This window comes from Alligator mississippiensis, chromosome 15 (assembly GCF_030867095.1).
Source record: "Alligator mississippiensis isolate rAllMis1 chromosome 15, rAllMis1, whole genome shotgun sequence".
Lineage (NCBI taxonomy): Eukaryota > Metazoa > Chordata > Crocodylia > Alligatoridae > Alligator > Alligator mississippiensis.
Window position 1 is genome coordinate 15,426,748 of NC_081838.1, and position 8,135 is coordinate 15,434,882.

Here is an 8,135-nt window from a genome sequence, read left to right on the forward strand (position 1 = left end):
TGTGCAACCGTCTGGGGCCAAAATCTTGTCCGCACCTGGGACTAGTGGCATTCAAGTGATAAATAATAAGTCTAACACAACTGGAAATCCCTGGTCTCTAGCTGTAGCCTTTCTCCTGCCTCATGCAGTTGCCTTGGGCGAGCCCGTTCATTCCAGAGAATCTCTGATGCCCTGCATTACTGTAAATGGATCATCATTTTCTTTGTCATTTGTGCATGGTGAGACTGAATGGCTGCAAGATGGTAGGTGTGCAAAGCAGTCCTGTGAATGCAAATGATGCTTCCAGTTCTTATGATGCTGCCAGTGCAATCCTATGAAGCATCAAAAATCAACATCAGTTTTTTCAGGAAAAAAAAAAATAGGGTCAGAGCTTAACAGATTCCCATCACAGAGCCCCCATTGGGACCAGAGTAGGTTATCAATATCAACCTGTCAAAGCATTAGAAAGCAAGGAAGGTGCCCAGTCCAACATCAAAGGGTGTTTCAAAGGTATCTGTTTGCACAAAATTCCCAGGGGGATCTCAAAAGACATAATCATATTTCCCAAGAGGCTATGAAACATTTTGTGTAGGAAGTCTTTCCCACTTGCCAAACATGGTCATTCTGGGAAGGGACAAGAATGATTCCAGGAAGGAATGTAGCTCGGAAAGCTTCAAGATGAAAAGATGCCAAAAATCAGAATATGCATATCAGACTGGGAATGAATCATTGCAGACCATGCACAAAACAATTGCAGTAATAAGAGGAGTTACCATCTTATTTGAAAAAAACAGTTTGTTAGGCAATTGCCAGAAAAGTCACGGAAGTTTCGGTCTTATCGTCCCTCCCATTGTCTGGACACACTATAAAAGCACTGGCATCGCTCAGCTCTCTAACCACTACAGCAGCAGCATCCTCTTGGTGACTGAAGTGGGTAAGTGTCATACAGCGCCATTGAGTTATAACCCAGGCAATCTCTCTAGTGGTGGTTTTAGCTCAGGACTGAATGCTGCATTGATTCGCTGTGTTTTTGGAAATCGAGGGTGGGAGCCTTGTGTCTGTGCTGGGCTTCCTATGGTTGATGGCACGTAGCGGTGGAAGCAGATTTTACAATCATAAGAGTAGGTTTGCAAAGCTATATCCAAATGGGGGATGGGTCTATGTATGACTCCCATGACCATAATCTCTACTTGTTGAAGTCCCTGTGCCTTGAGCCTCCTAGTTACCCTGCTGCTTGTTTTCTTCCAGGTTTATCTCCATTGCAGAAGGATGTCACAGTCACTCAGCTCCCGGTGCCTTCCGCCTTGTGATGTGACATGCCCCAGACCTTGTGCCGATGCCTGGAACTGGCCATGTGTTACATCTTGCGGTGACTCGAGGGCAGTGGTCTACCCACCTCCAGTTGTTGTGAACTTCCCAGGACCGATCCTCGCCTCCTGCCCTCAGGAGAGCATTGTGGGCACTGTGTTGCCAAGGTCATCTGGTGGCATAGGCCCATTCCCCTATGGGTCTGGTGGTGGCTATGGGTATGGTTCTAGCTATGGGTTTAGTGGTGGCTATGGGTCTGGTTCTGGCTATGGGTCTGGTTCTAGGTATGGGTTTGGTTCTGGCTATGGGTTTGGTTCTGGTTATGGGTCTGGTAGTTGCTATGGGTCTGTGTCATCCCGAAGGTACCGTAAGTTCAGCTCTGGAAGTTGTGGACCGTGCTAAGCCTAGCAAGAACGTCTGCAGAATAAGGAAACCTCAGGCAATGAAAAGCAAGATACAGCACCACAGCTGGGCTGGTGGAGCTGGCTCTCAGACTTGGCCACAACCCTTCTATGTTATGCTTCATCTTCCAGTAATATCTATTTCCTCTAAAGAGTTTTAAACCAGCGTGGCCTTAAACCCCAGCTTGCATTGTTCTTCGCCCTATTTGATGCTGGCCAGAGTGAGACAAGGATAGTCACCTGGTAGGAACAGGACTTGATTGTCAAGCTCCAGTCATACAACCATGAAAGAAGACCATCTTTTGCAAACCCCAGCACAATGGACTGTAACTTGGACTGAAACCCTGGCGACCCTTCTTTGTACTCCTTCTCGTTTCATTCTGAAAATGTGTGTCCCACTTTTCCTTTGCAATAAAAAACCCTGTTGCAATATAGCCTTGGCCTCCTCCCTTCCTTTTTCCCAAACCAGTCTGGGAAATATTGAGTTTGCAGCACTGTTCCTCTTCTTAGGAGCTCTTTAATACCCATAAGCACAGGAGAATGGGTCCCTTACATGGTCACTAGTGTGGAAGGCCTCTGACTCTGGTCCCTTTCCTAGGAAGGGGCTGTCGGCAAGAGCCAAATCAGTTCATCAGGAGCCAATCCAGGGACAGCTGCAGGGTTTTGCCTTGCTCATTTCAAAATCTTACTCTATAATGTTGAGTTATAAGACTTCTCTCTAAAAAAAAGCAGATTGTTTGCTGGGCGGTGGGTTCCAGCTATGTCCAGACGCATGAGGCTCCCCTACTGAATTACTGCATAGGGCACTCCTCTAAGCACAACAAAATTCCTCACTCTTGCAAAAGCATCGAAATTACAGTCTGCACAATGTGTGCTCAGTGCAGGGAAATAGCAAGGGCAGGTTGCGGAAGTAAGTGTGAAGTGAGAGAGACGCGTGGCTAAATGCTGAGATGATATTGTGAAAGTGCAAATGAAAGATGCTGGGTCCAAAACAGCTACCCGGGAGTGACACGAGTGTAACCAGGACAAGAACTGAGGGGCTTGTCCTGAGGCAGGGCAAAGCCAAGGCTTGACACTGTCTGGTCTAACCACGTAAGACATAATTCTCTCAATTGACTATTTGTACGAAGGGCATTCATTAGGGCTCCCCAACTGAGACCCTTGCTAGGGCTGTGTTTTCAGAGAGCAGGTATTCAGGCCTCTCTGTTTTGCTAGGCCTTAAGAAGATGCCTCCGATGGGTCTCCAGCAGTTGAGGAACCCAAAATCAGCATCCATTGGTTAGGGTGTAGGTGTTTTAGATGGGGACATGATACAGCTTCTGCCTGACCAGTAAGTGCTCTTCATAGGAAGACTCTGCTGAGGCAGCTGCCTCCTTCATCTCACACTGCCCTTCAGGAGGTGGTAGGACAGTGCTAGGCTGGGTTTACTGGTGGTTGGTGGTTTGCCTGGACATGTGCCATGGCTTTCATGCCCCTCCCAAGCAACCACAGCTTTGCTTGGTCTCTGGGTGTGCTAAAAACTACTCATTGACATGAAGATCTATGCCACTGGCTTGGAGGTAGCCGCATAACCCACCAATTTTAAAGATATTGGCCCTTGTTTCCTCAAATTTCAACTGGTAAGTCAAGGAAATCTTAAGGTACAAATGATCCAAATTTCAAAGTACATTGTTTTCACTGCCCACCAGAAGGAAAATGAGAAATCCCAAGGCCCTGATGGAACTGAAATGTCCCCGGGAAATATTATATGATATTATATGGGGTGGGTTACCCAGAGAGTTTGTGGAGTCTCCATCCATGGAGGTTTTTAGTTCCCAGCTTGACAATCCCTTGGCTGGGTTGATCTAGTTGGGGCTGGTCCTGCTTTGAGCAGAGGGTTGGACTACGTGCGACCTCCTGAGGTCCCTTCCAACCCTCATTTTTATAATTCTATCTTTCTATATTAATTAGTTCAATTTGGGATGGAAGGAATGGCATAGAGCATCAGATGCATCTCTTAGTGTGAGGGTCTGACAGTATGATATGGACTTTTATTAAGCAGCTGAATGACTGCTGAACAATCAGAACAGTCACTTCTGCAGAATACTTTGCTTTCTAGTAAGGAGCACTTACCCTTCAGGTAAGAAAGCGCCCATGATTCAGACTTCTTCTAATAACTTCTCTTGTTTGAGACTCCCCATAATTCTGAGTTGACTCAGAACAGAAATATTGATTAATAATTGATTGTAATATTGATTGTAATAATTTAATATCTCTGGCTGTGCTAATGACTCCTCATTGACATGAAGGGGCTGTGCTACTGGCTGGGAGGTAGCTGAATAAATACCCGCTAAAGCTTCTTACCCTCCTCCTTTGGCTCATCTAAGGGAACGGGAAAGTGCTATTTTCTCTCTCCTTTCTTCAACAAGAAAGGAAGGTGGGGAAACACAAGCAGAATCTGAATAGACTTCAGTGCAGGTGACTGAAGACAGTCATGAAAGATAATCATCCTTGATTGTGAAGGATAGCTGATGATGACTGTCCATGTGTTTATCCAGCATCTCATGCATCCTTTGCAATCTGGGATATTCTCCATGCTGCCCAGTCAAGCTTCTTGCCCTACCTTAGCTAGCTTCTTTTGCTCTAAATTACAGTATATAAGCTCCATGCAGGTTTTAGGCAGCAGTGTAGACATGCCCTTGGACTTAATAATTGGAGCAGAACTCAAAAACTATGTTTCAAAAGGTGGAAGTTTCATGAAAAAATAAGTATATTATAATTATGTCTGAGCCCCAAGCAAAAAACACTGAGTGTGGAAGTGTTCTCAAGTTCCTAGTCTTTTCTTCCCTATTAATGCCCAACAAAAAAATATGAGCAGCAAATAATTGAAAGGAATACAGTGTATTTCTTTCTACACATTTTACCCTGTACATGTTTTATGGTGAGAAGATGATGTAGCTGCAGCTGACTATGAAGAGCAATTAGTATTGGCTACCATGTATAAATAAATATGTGTAATGAGGGTTAAATTACTCCCTGCACATGAGGTCTCCAGTATGCTACTGTCCACTTAACAGGTCTGCTACTTCCTTCATTTTAAGTCTTCTGGGACCAAATAGTTCACAGAGCCAGCTGTGGTCCAATGCATAGACATGAATTTCATACCAAGCATCCTGTAGCTTAAGAATGGAGGCACACAGGAAACCAGCAGGCCAACATTATGGTGCAGCGCAATATTAATGTGAATGAGAAGAGCAGTACACACTCACAGAAAAAAATAGGGAGGGGTATAGAGAAGGTATTTGTAGGACTACAACCTTTCATCAGCTGCAAGGCGATATATGTTCTACATGATGTTCTCCTCTTGCTCTTGCAGCTCAGGAGTTTGACACTCAAGTTTTGTTCTTAACCATTGGTAGCTACTCACTTTATCCTGGCCAGCACCAAACATGACCAAGCAGCATGGGGACAGAGCTGGAAACCCAACCACTGTGTAACGAATCTCAGGGAAAATGGATCAAGAGAGAGAGAGGTGAGCCCCTGTTTCAAAAGTCCTGAGTGGTCTCAGCTCCCTCAGACCTCATGGGGAGTTGTGGGAGCTCAGCTCTTCAGAAACCCATTGTCCAGAAGTGACCCATAAATCATGATCTTGCTTTGCAGTTCCTGGTTGTTCCTTATTCTGTGCATATCTCTGGGGTGAGTGGGCTTCAGAGGTTAGCAGAGTTCACACTGAGACCCTCCAGAAGAGCCCATTGTGGACCAGCTGGAAGTGTAAGACCGTCTGTATCAATATAAGACACCAGAACTGCCACCACCATAGGAGATGCAACCAATGAAGGAGCCCCCCAACCCAAATGAGCTGCTGTATAAGTGCCCAATTCCAGACCATCAGTGTGGGAGCAGGATTGCGAGAGGTCTTCCTAACACCTGGCCTGTTATCTAGTGGTTAAAACCCTGTGCTGAGACCTGAGAGACAGATCCAAACCCTGTCTGGAGTGGGGGGCAAAGGAAGAGCAAAGGAGAAATTGCATTTCAATAGGGCCAAGAAAAAATGTAGTTAACAAGGGTGAAATCTCCTTTTCCTTCTTCAGGAGCTGATGTGAGTCAAGGCTTGTATGGCCAAGGGGATGATGGTCAGGAGAAATGGATACAGGTGAAGGATGCTACTCCTATGTGTAAAGGCATGTAGGAGAAATGACACTCAAAGGCCGATGCTGTGATGCAACAGAACTTTAATGCAACAAGATGCTGAGTATACATTTGCAAAACAAGACAATGCAAAGGAGAAAGCTGCTTTCTAGGACTCCGTGAATGGTCACATCCAATCACCTGTTCAACAGGACTGCACTTGGCACAAGACATTGAACTTTCTTTGCTACATCATCAAGCCCCAGTCTCAAACAAGTCAAGTTGTTTCTTTTCCCAAAGCTGACGGCCAGCAGCAGAAAGTACCTTGCAATTATGTGCTATAAATAGGTAGCACCTAAGAACAATCCAGAATAAGTAAAGGTGAAGCACACATGGAAACACGGAGATGGGCCAGAATTTCAGACAGGTTGAGCAATCGTGACTTTTTCGGTCATCCCTGAGAGTTGTGGGTGCTCAGCAAGTCTGAGAGCCAGCCCCGCCAGCTCAGCTGTGATGCCGTATCTTGCTTTTCATTGCCTGGGAGTTCCTTGTTCTGCAGATGTTCCTGCTGGGTTTAGCATGGCCCACAGCTTGCAGAGCTGTACCGACGGCACCTTCGGGATGACACAGACCCATAGGAACTACCAGACCTATAGCCACCACCATACCCATAGCCAGAACCAAACCCACAGTCAAAACCAGACCCATACCCAGAACCATATCCAGAACTAACCCCATAGCTACCACCAGACCCATATCCAGAACCCATCCCATAGCTACCACCATACCCAGAGCCAGAACCAATCCCATAGCCACCACCAGACCCATAGCTAGAACCAGACCCATAGCCACCACCAGACCCATAGGGGAATGGGCCTATGCCACCAGATGACCTTGGCAACACAGTGCCCACAATGCTGTCCTGAGGGCAGGAGGCGAGGATCGGTCCTGGGAAGTTCACAACAACTGGAGGTGGGTAGACCACTGCCCTCGAGTCACCGCATGATGTAACACATGGCCAGTTCCAGGCATTGACACATGGTTTGGGGCATGTCACATCACAAGGCGGAAGGCACCGGGAGCTGAGTGACTGTGACATCCTTCTGCAATGGAGATAAACCTGGAACAAAGCAAGCAACTGTTTTACCAGGAGGCTCAAGGCACAGGGACTTCACCAAGTAGAGATTATGGTCATGGGAGTCATACATAGCCCCATCCCCAGTTTGGATATAGATTTGCAAACCTACTGTTATGCTTTGAAAATCTGCTTCCGCCACTACGTGCCATTAACCACAGGAAGCCCAGCATGGAAACAAGGCCCCCACCCTCAATTTCCAAAAACACAGCAAATCAATGCAGCATTCAGTCCTAAGCTAAAACTACCACTAGAGAGATTGCCTGGGTTATAACTCAATGGCGCTGTATGACACTTACCCACTTCAGTCACCAAGAGGATGCTGCTGCTGCAGTGGTTAGAGAGCTGAGCGATGCCAGTGCTTTTATAGTGTGTCCAGACAATGGGAGGGACGATAAGACCGAAACTTCCGTGACTTTTTTGGCAATTACCTAACAAACTGTTTCTCAAATAAGAGGGTAACTCCTCTTATTACTGCAATTGTTTTGTGCATGGTCTGCAATGATTCATTCCCAGTCTTATAGTCTGATATGCATATTTTGCTCTGTAGCATCTTTTCATCTTGAAGCTTTCCAAGCTACATTCCTTCCTGGTATAATTCCTGTGCCTTCCCTAAATGATCATGTTTGGCAAGTGGGAAAGACTTCCTACACAAAATGTTTCATAGCCTCTTGGGAAATATAATTACTTCTCTAAAGATGCCCCCTGGTGATTTAGGGAAGTCAAATCAGATAGCTTTGAAATACCCTTTGATGTTGGACGAGGCACCTTCCTTACTTTCTAAATGCATTGACAGGTACCCTGACCAGCAGTGGTCCCACTGGGGTTTCTGTGATGCAAACCTGCTGAGCTCTGACCCTATTTTTTTCCTGAAAAAAACACATGTTGATTCTTGATACTTCACAGGACTGCACTGGAAGTATCATTTTCATGCACAGGACTGCTTTGCATATCTACCATCTTGCAGCCATTCATTCTCATAATGACATTCAATGATCATCTGTGAAGGGGATCATAGATTCTCTGAAATGAATGGACTTGCCCAAGGCAACTGCAGGAGACAGAAGAAAGGGTGAGACTACAGCCCAGGGATTTCCATTTGTTATTAGACTTATTATTTATCATTTGAATTCCACTACTCCCAGCTGCAGACAAGATTTGGGCCCCTGCCCGGCGACCATTGTACAGAGTGACCGAAAGCGAAG

The 8,135-nt window shown here is 45.9% G+C and overlaps 2 long non-coding RNA genes across 2 annotated transcripts; one reads left to right on the forward strand and one right to left on the reverse strand.

The window, feature by feature from the left end:
* The first annotated feature begins 881 nt into the window (after positions 1–881).
* On the forward strand, positions 882–2,122 carry LOC132245791 (uncharacterized). The gene is made up of 2 exons (XR_009457501.1): positions 882–913; positions 1,228–2,122. It is a non-coding gene; the product is annotated as an uncharacterized LOC132245791 (long non-coding RNA).
* Positions 2,123–5,882: 3,760 nt separating this feature from the next.
* Positions 5,883–7,288, reverse strand: LOC106738117 (uncharacterized). The gene is made up of 2 exons (XR_002087317.2): positions 7,230–7,288; positions 5,883–6,915 (listed from the first exon to the last, which is right to left on the reverse strand). It is a non-coding gene; the product is annotated as an uncharacterized LOC106738117 (long non-coding RNA).
* Positions 7,289–8,135: the final 847 nt, after the last annotated feature.